The sequence below is a fragment of the Lactuca virosa genome, unplaced genomic scaffold, assembly GCF_052849685.1.
Source record: "Lactuca virosa cultivar CGN04683 unplaced genomic scaffold, Lactuca_virosa_CGN04683_v6 scaffold_21, whole genome shotgun sequence".
Taxonomy (NCBI): Eukaryota; Viridiplantae; Streptophyta; class Magnoliopsida; order Asterales; family Asteraceae; genus Lactuca; species Lactuca virosa.
The window spans coordinates 262,501-265,000 of record NW_027629985.1 but is presented as its reverse complement, the minus strand read 5'-3'; positions in this window follow the sequence as shown (position 1 = coordinate 265,000).

Sequence of the window (2,500 nt, the reverse complement as noted above, 5' to 3'; positions counted from 1 at the left end):
CTTTTGTGTTTCCAAGATAACTTCAACACACCGTGATGATTCTAAATGTCTGACAATACTTCTCAATAATGTTTGCATCCTCCACGTTGTCGGCGCTAAACCAATGCTAGCTACGCTTAGGCACCCAATCGCACGTCCAACAAGGATACACCAGCGTACCGTAGTAGTATCACAAAAAGCAACACATGCCACTTTAACGCCTATGTTTTCCCGATCATCAGCACAAATCAAATGCTGGCAGGCACCAGTAGCACGTCGAACGAAAGATTAGCACACACAGAGTGATTTTACTACCACACAAACAGATTCATCCCGCACTGCCAAGGCGAGACCACAACACTGGAACGTTGTCGCAGAGACCTAACAAGGCATCCAAACGCCCTGTCAAGGCCACCACTCGGAAGGGTATTATGTAAGCAACACGGGAACTAAGCAACCATCACCCAAGATCACGCTCAAAGGCCGTCTGGCGCGTTCACCCCTTGCCGTGCTCACTCACGGCCACCCCCCTATATATACATATTGCACAAAGAGCTTGGTGACAGGAACAGACATTGATTTCCCTGAGGATGCATAATTTTTAGTATGCTCGCGACGTCGAGGAAAATCTAGGCCACGGGGCTCATTTTCAGGTCATCGTGTCGAGGAAAATAAAGGCAACGGGGCTAGTTTTCATGTCATCGTTCGAGAAATCAAGGCAACGTGTCGAGGAAAATGAAGGCAACGGGGCTAGTTTTCAGGTCATCGTTCGAGAATTCCAAGGCAACGTGTTGGGGGGTGGCCTCATACATGGGTCGTGGGGCTTGGCTTGGCTTGCCCTGTTGGTGCCGATACAGCCTCACGATTCTTAGTTGCCCATCCCACATGCCGGGCACCTATGCGAATGAGACCCCATGGTACCCCCTATATATACATATTGCACAAAGAGCTTGGTGACAGGAACAGACATTGATTTCCCTGATGATGCATAATTTTTGGACACGCAAGACGTCGGGGGGAGGGGACACGGGAGTGGGGCGTCTATGGGGGGAGTTTTGGCCTCGTTTTCGTGAAGACCGGGCGCCTTGGCCATGCCTCGAGCGTGCCAGCCTCGAGAGCGTTGGGCGCTAGACACCAAGTGGGGCGCCGGTGGGAAGCAGTCCCATGGTTCCCCTATATATACATATTGCACAAAGAGCTTGGTGACAGGAACAGACATTGATTTGCCCAGGGATGCATAATTTTGCGAATGTGTCCATAACTCGCTCGAATTAATTCGGATTCACACGAAATGTTGTAGGGATGCTTTTTATTATAAATGAAAGGCTTTGAAATAAAAAAAATGTCATGTTTGGGGCATAAATGTATGTGGCCTATTTTTGGCCATGCCTTGAAGTGTTTGGTTCCCTACTTGTTGATATGTCGCTCAAATCAAGTAGGAATGTCATTGAAACGTTGTGTGGGTCATTGTTAACATAGACGAATGGACTTGAAATGTAATTATATCATGTTCGGGTTTTTTTCCCCTTCGCCTAGTGATAGGCAGGCAGATAAGGCTTTTAGCTATTCATAAGTCGCTTAGATGAACTCGGAAGAACACAGACATAAGTTTGAGTACATCTCAAGCTGTGTTTTTGATTTTGGCATGGAATGTGATGTTTTGGTGCCTTAGCTCCGAGCAGTTCGGATTGGAACTAAAACTTCAATTGACTATGTATTAAGTAGGAACTACAACACTTAAACGGACTCGGTTACAACACTTTTCTCCCTTCATCGTTTGACTTGCTTAGAAATCAGCTCATGGTGTGTCAAGGCCCCTTGTTCCTTAGACCGGTGAGGATGGGCTTGGGTCGTTCGTGGGCATGTGTGTGGCAAGATGCCTTGTTCCCTTGGTCGTTCATGGGGTAGTGTGTGGGAAGAAGCCTTGTTCACTTGGTCGTTCATGGGTGTTTGTGTGGGAAGTAGCCTTGTTCAGTTGGTCGTTCATGGGTGTTTGTGTGGGAAGTAGCCTTGTTCCCTTGGTCGTTCATGGGGTTGTGTGTGGGAAGAAGGCTTGTTCACTTGGTCGTTCATGGGTGTTTGTGTGGGAAGGTGCTTTTTTCCCTTGGTCGTTCATGGGGTAGTGTGTGGGAAGAAGCCTTGTTCACTTGGTCGTTCATGGGTGTTTGTGTGGGAAGTAGCCTTGTTCAGTTGGTCGTTCATGGGTGTTTGTGTGGGAAGTAGCCTTGTTCCCTTGGTCGTTCATGGGGTTGTGTATGGGAAGAAGCCTTGTTCACTTGGTCGTTCATGGGTGTTTGTGTGGGAAGGTGCTTTTTTCCCTTGGTCGTTCATGGCCTTGTTCCCTTGGTCGTTCATGGGCATGTGTGTGGCAAGGTGTCTTGTTCCCTTGGTCGTTCATGGGCGTGTGTGTTGCAAGGTGCCTTGTTCCCTTGGTCGTTCATGGGCGTGTGTGTGGCAAGGTGCCTTGTTCCCTTGGTCGTTCATGGGCATGTGTGTGGCAAGGTGCCTTGTTCCATTGGTC